This window comes from Lagopus leucura, unplaced genomic scaffold, assembly GCF_019238085.1.
Source record: "Lagopus leucura isolate 7727_CA_CO unplaced genomic scaffold, USGS_WTPT01 Super-Scaffold_100004, whole genome shotgun sequence".
NCBI lineage: Eukaryota > Metazoa > Chordata > Aves > Galliformes > Phasianidae > Lagopus > Lagopus leucura.
The window spans coordinates 31442915-31451934 of NW_024962264.1; the positions used below are offsets into that span (position 1 = coordinate 31442915).

A 9020-nucleotide genomic window follows, 5' to 3' on the forward strand; every position below is an offset into this window, starting at 1 on the left:
TTCGTAAGACTCAAGACCATGATACAGCTACTTAAGCTGAACACAACTTGTTGTGGGCACATCTCAAAAATACAACCATTAGAAGCATAACAAGTGGAACTGACAGAAGTTGAACTGAGCAGCTTGAGCACTTATGAATTCTTTTGCGATGCTTTTGCCTTTAAGAAGAGCTTGACAAAAAAAAACCATTTAAGTAAAGAAGCCTAAATATTGAAGTAATCTAACATTCTCAAGCAAATACCTTTCTCTCCCAGTTGATTTTTGCAGTTTTTGTTAAGATACACTGCCAAGATTTTATCTAATATACCCACATACAAAGAAGCTTTAATATTCAAGGAGGCCATAATTATCAAATACACATAATTAATATATCAACTTCAGTACTCAGAGGAAGAACCTAGAACTAACGTGTTGTTACACGATGCAAGTTTAAAGAGAACCTCAAAAACAGCAGTTAGTAGGCTATAAAATAAAATGAGGCAATTAAAACAATTTAACTCATTGGTGTACTATTACCGTAGAAGAGTACTTGGCTTGGTTGGGATGAGATTTATTTTCTTCATACAGCACCATGTTTTGGCTATGCTATCAAAACAGTACCCCATCAATATCAACAGTATTGATATAACACCAATGTTTTAGGTATTGCTGAGCTGCACTTGAACAGCATCAAGGCCTTCTGTGTCTCACTCTGCTCTTCCACTCCCTAAAACAGCAGGTAGGCTAAGGGTGGGCAAAAGGCTGGGAGGAATCACAGCCAGGAGAGCAGACCCAAACCGATGAAAGGGACACTGCATGCCACGCAATATGCTCTATATAAAAGGCTATGGCTTTATTGAAATGTTTGTTGCTCAGAGACTGGCCAGGAATCCCCCTACTTGTAGAAGGTAGTAAAGTGATAGCCTTTGTATTGTTTGCCCTCATTTTCTCCTTTCCTTCATTTATACCATCTCAATCCATGAGTTTTTCTTGCTTTTGCTCTCTCAGTTATTCTCTTCCGCTGCTGCAGGGAGAGTTTCATCACGACCCACAAGTTTTGCTCATTTCTCTTCCGATCCTCTCACTCATCCCACTGTGGATGGAGCAAGCAAGCACCCGGTGTGAGCTTAGCTGCTGGACAGATTCATCTCCCCCCACAAGACAAATGTTACCTCTGACAAAGCAAGGTACTGGTGATCATACAGGTCAATTTAGAAATAAGTTTAAGAGTATTTATGGTATAGGAATAACTACAGTGAATTGAAAATTTCTTATAATAGGGATTTCAAACAAAACATAAAAAGCACTTAGCTCTACCACTACATCTAAATCCAGATAGCTGAAAGCTTCCTAAGCTACCAGGACAAGTATAAAGCAAATAAACCCAGTGCAGCAAGCTTACAAATCTTTGCATCTGTTCAGACTTTATGACATTAAGAACAGAAGATCCTCAGAATTGTATTAATTGTTTCTAGAAAAATGCAAAGTACTCCTGAAGAAAGAAGCCAAAACTCGAAGTGCCACAAAAAAAACCCAAACTCATGCAGGTCCCATAGCACATACTGAGGTACCCAAGACCTACAGAAATATTCTAAAACAAGAAACATTAAATCCTGTCAGAAACAAGTAGACTAATGGAGCTTGCGTCCCAACGGTGCTAACAAATTCAAAGAATACATTATAGATTACATTAGACCTACGTATGACTCATCTAAATAATTGCCTAGCAAGCTGTGCCTGAAAAAAAAAAACCAAACACCTCAGCATTCAAGAATTTCTACACCCAGGTCAGAGAAGGTGAGCTGTATTTCACTGATTTACTTTGCTGCAGAGCTTGTCAGTGCCTTGCAAAGCCAAGGTGGCAACGGAAGAGCAAATGGGACATATTACAGTTCACAGTACAACTGGAATGAGTTGTCAAACCAGCTTACTCCAACAAGTGAGGCTGAGAGAAAAAGACCAGCACTTTTTAATTGCATCAATAGAGAGCTGTAAAAAGATGTTTGACTGGTGGGTGCTCTGAGAAAGCTACTGAAAAGATTTTTGGAACTTTCTTGGAATGAATCTCCATTGCGTCAATTTCATATCTTTCCTACTGCACTTCAGTTCCACCTCCACAATACCTCATTCTCTGGTATGAGCCTTGTTAGGGCCCAAGTAGTCCCATTAGGCTCTTCCCCCTGGGAGGTGTGCCCCCACCCTGAAAATCAGTGCTTTTCAGCAAGTCTTCCCATAGGAAGCCTTGCCACACAACTGCCCACCATGATTTCCATCATCAGGACTCAGCCACTAAGTGGTAGCTCACACTGTCCAGTTCAGACTCTCTCAGTTGCACACCACATAAGGAGAGAAGATGATGACCATGGTACTCTGGTTCAACACGTTATTTAAAATACTAGTTTTAATATTCTAGAGGAATACATCTACAGGTTGATGTGTTGTCTCAAATAAGAGAGACCTTCTTAATACCAATTCATGGACAGTTTCCCAAGAATGATAAACAATTTCTTAGTTTCACCTCTGCCAACACTATGTGAAGTGAGTTTCCATCAACATTTCAAACACAAATCTGCCAAATACTTCAATTCTGGTATCAAACCCAGAGATCAACATTTTCCTACCATCATTCTACCACTTCATCTACTGAAGTGGAATGACTGTCTGGTAAGTTCAGCTTTATTTCTTTAACAGATATTGCAAGGTAAAACACTAAATATCAACTCTAAACATTCTAAAACTTGAAGGCAATGAAATACGCACCATCATGTTATTTAAGCACTTAGAATAGTCCAGCCTGTTCTTCCAAGTTTCAATTGCTGATATTCTACAGCTTCTATAAATAAACAATCAGGAGTAGTCAAATATAGCTGATCACACCTGTGGTGGGGAACTAATCAGATGACCCATCCTTTCAGCCCTGGTGTGTACAGCTCTACTATTCATCTACAAAACCCCATAGCTTCACTGCTAACTCAAGATATTAAGTATCCATTGAAGATTACACTGGTAAGAGCTTGATAAGCAAACTTGCACAGAAGAAAAAGATACATCAGTTGAAAGAGGACACAGAGCAAGTTTTCCAATTAAACATCAATATTTAATTGGCCCTCAAAACTGAAAAGTACTGTGGTTTAAAAAGAGGGTGTGACATGAGATAACAGCAGTGATTCACCTGGAAGACAAGGAATACAAAAGCAAGAGACGAGCTAAAACCTGCACTGCAATGAGAATACATGGCATCATAGCCTTAACAACTCCTCTTGTGCTGGAAGGAAAGGTTAAGAACAGGGCATTGTGGTTTTCATTGGAACAAATCATGGGAAAAACTATATCCATCACAGAACCCACCACAAATGGCCATTACCAGTTAATTTACTGATGACGCACACTACAGCCATTCACAAACAAATACAGTAAGACAGTGTAAATCAGAACAGCTTTAATAATTTGAACTGACACATTCTCACCAGAGCCGGACCACAGAGACTGCAGAGGTATGGAGGAACAATATTGGTAACAAAGGAATTTCCTGCCACTGTAGAATGTCTCAAATCTCAACTCAACTAACTTCTGTTACCCACATGCACAGAATGAGATACTAAAAGTTTATGTAACTGCTGTCTATCAGCTTTTTAAGTAGTGCCCTTCTTTCACCAACAGCACAGCACTTCGTTCCATTCTGCTGGGGCTCATGTTCTGGTGGTCAAAAAATGAATGCATTATAACTTCTATGCCCAAATATATGCACAAAAACTTCTTACTTCCTGCCCTTCAATTTCTCTCAGATATTGTCTCTTGCAGTCCAGGGCAGAAGAGGAGGTGACATGGAAGAAAAGAGGCTACTGCCCCTGTTGAGAAGGAAGACCTTTATGCACACACCTTGTTCAACACCTGAAGTTCCACTAAACAGATGGGAAACTGGGTTTCATTTTGATTAGGCTTGCCAGAGACCTACTTAATAGAAAAATCTCTACAACCTTGCCACACACAAACTTCATTTTCTAAATGTGACTTCTCAGCAACTTTATCACAATGAATATATGAAGCTTTAAATCAGACTTCCAACCCTGAACAGCTCTTCAGAGCCAGAAACATCAGCATGCAGAAGCCCTCACTGCATTCAGCTCCAACAGCAAGCGCTCAGCTTTCTGGAGAAGGTGACACTTAGTCTTGCACCTAATCAGCACACAGTGCTATCTTCCTTTAAAATCTAGTCTGAAACTCTGTCCAGAAAGGAGAACTCTATTTTTTTTTTTCCTTAGACAGGGCAGAAGAGTGGAAAATAAACTGGCACAAGGCAATTAAGCTTGACATATCTTCTCCCCATTATATGTTATTGAAAGATATCTGTCATGTACAATTTTGAATTGTACTGCTGCCAATGGGTGTGAATACTTTTGTAGAGCACTTGGATACTATTTTTGCGACCAAAAAAAATTCCTTGGTTACCACAAGGATGCCATTTATCTATTTCAGTCTAAGTTAAGGTAGGGCTATCTAACTAATGATAGGGTTATCACAGTACCATGAAGACATCTGGACTTGTCAAGCCTGTTCTTTAATCCTTTGTCTAAATGGGCTAGACAGTTTGTAACACACAAAATAATTGTTCATACTCTTACAGTAAGTTAACAATTGAGAAGAGAGCTGTACTTCTGTATTTCTCAGCAATTATAAACCATGGCAGACTGAGGGGAGCAAGAAGGGAGTACCAAAAAACACTCCTCACCTCTTTGGTGCAGCACAGTACATACACACTGGGCTCCTACTACAGAGCTTATAGGCAGTAAAAAAAGCTAACTGTAACATGATTCAGCAAGGAGCAAAAGGACATGTTTAATTTCAAGTATCTCATTAGGAACTCATGGCTTCCATAATACTTGTTCAAGAGCTCTAATAGTTCCGTAAATACCCTGCTGAACTCAGGCCAATGCAAATGTATTTCTCAGATGTGATTATGACATCTCAGGGATGACCTTAAATGCAGTCTTACATCTTTCTCCTTCTCCTTGGGGAAACAGCAAAAGAAGCGTTAACTTACCACTTACAAATACCACCCACAACAAACCCTGCTATCTCCAGGTCTAGCTAGGTCGAGAAACACTTGCATACTAGTGATCTAGAGCGAGCCCTGGATTTTCTTTCCTCTGAGCATAATCACTATGGATCACATTCCAGCCACAAAGCAATTCAGAATGGTCTTGTATCAAAGTGCGCACCAAACATGACATGCTGCCACCTCCTGACTCAGTAGGAGATCGACCTAAAAGTTTGCAAAGACATACCAGGTAACAGCTGGACTCGGTGCAGGATACACTCAGCGCTGCTGAAACAGGACAGTCCTCTTCGTGTCTATTCGGCTCCTTGAAAAGTCATCCTGAAAAACATAGTTTTCTTTCAGATCAGCGATTTGTATCAGGTCAGAAAAGACTCCATAAGTACCGAGGACAGCACAGCAGAACAAAAGGAATGGAGAGATAAAAAGAAAGGGTCTCTCCACATCCGAAAAACATTGAATGTCCTCAGCTATATGCAAGGTCTGATATTTCAAGTGGAAGTGCTCAAACAAGGGAAAACTGCAGCAAAGGCAATGAAATGGAGATTTTTCAAATATCAACAACAGAACAAAAACACAGAGGAGAATTACCAACACAATTAGCTTACACCTATGACTTGCATGTCATGGAAACTAATTATTCAATTCTCTAGCGGTACTGTCTTGCAACGAAGCACTTCCAAAAGCATTTGTTGGGTGAATTTATTTAGAGAGAAGTTAACCCTCCTTTAAAATCCAGTGCAAGAATCACTTTCACCACGACTGGCCTGAAAATTTCATTATCAGAGGGCAGATGTAAAAGGGAAAGAAGAGAATGGAAGAGGAGGTGAAGAAAACACACAGAACAAGCAACAAACACACAAATATCAACAATGATTGGGAAAAGCAGCCAGATATCTTGGGAGATAGGAAAACAACTTCTTGGCTTTCAAGAACTCTTAATTTCTCTACTCTTTATAAATCCAGTACCATGCTGTCAACCCCCCTTCCCCCCCCACAATCTTTTATCATTAGCTTACTAATTAAATAAATTTTTGGAATAATATTTTCAGGGAGTTTCCTGTTTACACTGTAATAACACAACCAATAAACTCAGTTATTGGAAGTGCTTGGATTTGGCATACACTCAGTCCAGAGTACAGCAATTATAAACAGGAAGCACGCTACTGTCAGTGCACTCAGGCCGAGAAACAAAAGGCACACAAACCACATTTCTGCAGTTCCTGCAGTCTACTTAAGGTTCAAACCAGAAATCAAACCAAATACGAACAACAATTCACTACTCATGCCAACAAGTATTTTCCAGCACTCTCTGAAGTTTTCTTTCAGAAAATCCACATCTTCCTTTCAATAGAAAACATATTCCATGGGCTGACACAGCCAAAATTATGTCAAGCATCACAAAGTAAACCTAGAAAGGATTTTTGGCATAACCAGATTAGAGTACGGTAGAGAAAAGTGGTTATAACCTACCCCTTATTCTGCAGGATTCTAGGTAAAGGACAAGGATTAACAGTCACACAATCCGAAAGTTTGTGAGCCTTTATGAGAATTACAGACATGGTGACATTACCCAAATGCACAGGCAGATCAGCAGAATACACGAATACCATAATTCAGCTACATGAATGGCTCTCTACTGATCTGCATCACACCTGTACAAATGTGCCTTTTGAGAAGAGGAACAGCATTAAATCTTGTCCTGCAATCTGGAAGAGAAATTCTGAATCAATGGATTTTTCATCTTAATCCAACTCAGATCAATTAACCTACCTTAAAAAGGTGGTATTCCATCATCTCAGTTCTGTACAGTGCCCTGATCACCTCACAAGCTGCCCAGAAAGGTAATCAAAGCACAGGCACTATTTTCACCTACATTATGCTAGGAAAGCATACACCAATCCTAAATTTCTTTAAAAGACAACGTGGCTTGACAGAGCACACTTGTTTCATACATAAGTGGAGATGTTTCAAGTTACACAAGCTACAACAAGCCTACAACCAAGTCATTTTTCAAAATCTACTTCTTGTACAGTCAGCAACAATCTCTGCTCAAGCCTCTCACAGACAGAAAAAGGCCTGCACACAAAAGCACACCCAGATCTCACATCTGAGCTAGAACTTAGATTATTCTCAGTCACCACTGACACTCCTCACAAGCAGCCCATCTTTAATGAACAATTTAAAGATACCCATCAACCATTACTTGCAAAAAGACAAGAACAGACTAATACAGAGGTTTTAGGAAGGCCATTTAAAGGGAGAACTTCCAGTCAGAGGGTCTCTCAATTCAGTTCTGAAGCACTCTCTGCAGACACTATGGGAATTCTACATTCCTTTTAGAACAGGTTTGGGCAATGCAATTAACTGTCCCTTAAACTAAAAGGCTGCGCACCAAATCTCTGGCACAGCGAGAGCTAAAAGGAATCCCACTACCAAGCTTAGAAGCCCTTTGTTCCTCCCATCTCCTTCTGGATTTGGTATACTGCAGCTGTGGATTTCCACATAGGTTACAAACTGTTTCACTGCATCAAGGAGCAGCTCTTACCATACAATTCTTGCACAAACACCCATCAATAACATAACGGCAAAATGGCTAAGGCTGGAAGGGATTTCTGGAGATAGTTTAATCTTGCCCTCCCACGCAAAAGTGAGACTCAGAAGAAATGATTTCAACCTCAAGTAAGGTTCCAGCTGCTGTCCTCATCTGTAGATTTTTACTTTTTCCAAACATACTACATGAAGATACTAACTGTAATTTAACTTTGTGCCACACTATAGGGATGAAACCCAGCAAGAGGCTACACCTGGCTGTCAAGCATGGCCTTCTCCTAGGTTGCCTTAAAGTGTCTGCAAGATTCAAAGAGAAGTATACTGCCATGAACTGCAGCTCCTTCTAAGTGTCCTTCCCGTTAACTCACAGCAATGGCATCACCTAGTGGAAGGCACACAGCTTGACAGGTTTTCTGGTTGGTTCTCTCAAACTTCTTTCCAAAAATCTAACCTAAAGGAGGCAATAAATCAATATCACAAGGTAGCCACTGGTAAACAAAAAGGCAAGAATTGCTCAGGAATAACACAGGCTAAGTAAACCTGTTGTGTGCATTCCAGCTGCTGAATGGCACTCCATAAGCTGCTTACCCAACTGAAGTGACAAGAACATATGCCTACCAAAATTGCTTTTCAGTCTATGATTGAAGAACCGAGGAGTTTAGTGTCAAAAAAACTTGGTAGGGTAAAATCCTGAATATATCAGGAAGCATAATTTCACAGAAAGGATAAAGACTCACAGATGAGTAAATGTCGAAACAGATCACCAAAGCAGCAACAGTCTTTACTCAGATAAGAAAGCCACTACAAAGTCAAAATGCATTTACCTTCCTATCTCCTGTAAGAATCACAGGAGTTTTTTCCCCCCCCCTTCTTCACCTCATTCTAGTTTATAATAATTCACTGGAAAAGTATTACAGCTTTACAGTGATGTTTTTATCCTCCTTTTGGGCTTTGCTATGATACCTTCGAAACAAGTAGGATGATACTGACCAACAACACTGCACATTTTGTACTCTAACCTTCATCACTAGAATGGAAACATGCTCCCTCACAACATTCTAGGTCAGCTAACCAAAGGGTGTTGGGCTGACCAGATGTTTGTTACCAACTCTTCAAAAGGGCTGATAACAGCAGGACTAGGGGAAATGGTTTTAAGTTGAAGGAGGGAAGATTTAGGTTGGATGTTAGGGGGAAGTTCTTTACTAGGAGAGTGGTTAGGCCCTGGAACGGGCTGCCCAGGGAGGTTGTGGATGCCCCGTCCTTGGACGTGTTTAAGGCCAGGTTGGATGGGGTCCTGGGCAACCTGATCTGAATGTGTATGTTTGGTGGCCCTGCTAGGCAGGGGGGTTGGAACTACATGATCCTTGGGGTCCCTTCCAACCCGGGTGATTCTGTGAAAGCCCCACTCTGTAAGGGCAAGCACACACATCAG

The 9020-nt window shown here is 40.5% G+C and overlaps 1 protein-coding gene across 1 annotated transcript in view; it reads right to left on the reverse strand.

Moving 5' to 3' along the window:
• Positions 1 to 5335, reverse strand: part of LOC122180034 (transmembrane protease serine 11E-like) — a 36932-nt gene extending 31597 nt beyond the window's left edge. Inside the window, 1 exon segment of the mRNA XM_042871427.1 lies at positions 5265 to 5335. The gene's annotated coding sequence lies outside the window, so the exon portion shown is untranslated.
• Between the last annotated feature and the right edge of the window lie 3685 nt (positions 5336 to 9020).